Genomic DNA, 304 nt, shown 5'->3' on the forward strand with positions numbered 1-304 from the left:
GTAGGAATTCCTGGGAATTCCATCTTCTTGCTTTCTAATCTCAAAGGCCTAATCTCCAGGGAGAGTGACGTCAACAATCTGACCTAAAATATTTTGCTGCAGAATTCACAAGAGCCCATAACCATAAAACAGAAAACCACATTCTACACTAGGTTCGTACGTACTTTCTTCTCCTTTTCACTTTTTCCAAATATCCTGATGATCATCAAAGATGGATGACGATGACTATGATGATAAGACTAAGAGGACCTCCTCTGACCACAGTAATCGATTCCAGTTGAAGCTCCAACGAATGTTAAAGTTT

The sequence above is a fragment of the Tachysurus fulvidraco genome, chromosome 22 (genome assembly GCF_022655615.1).
Source record: "Tachysurus fulvidraco isolate hzauxx_2018 chromosome 22, HZAU_PFXX_2.0, whole genome shotgun sequence".
In the NCBI taxonomy this organism is placed as follows: Eukaryota; Metazoa; Chordata; class Actinopteri; order Siluriformes; family Bagridae; genus Tachysurus; species Tachysurus fulvidraco.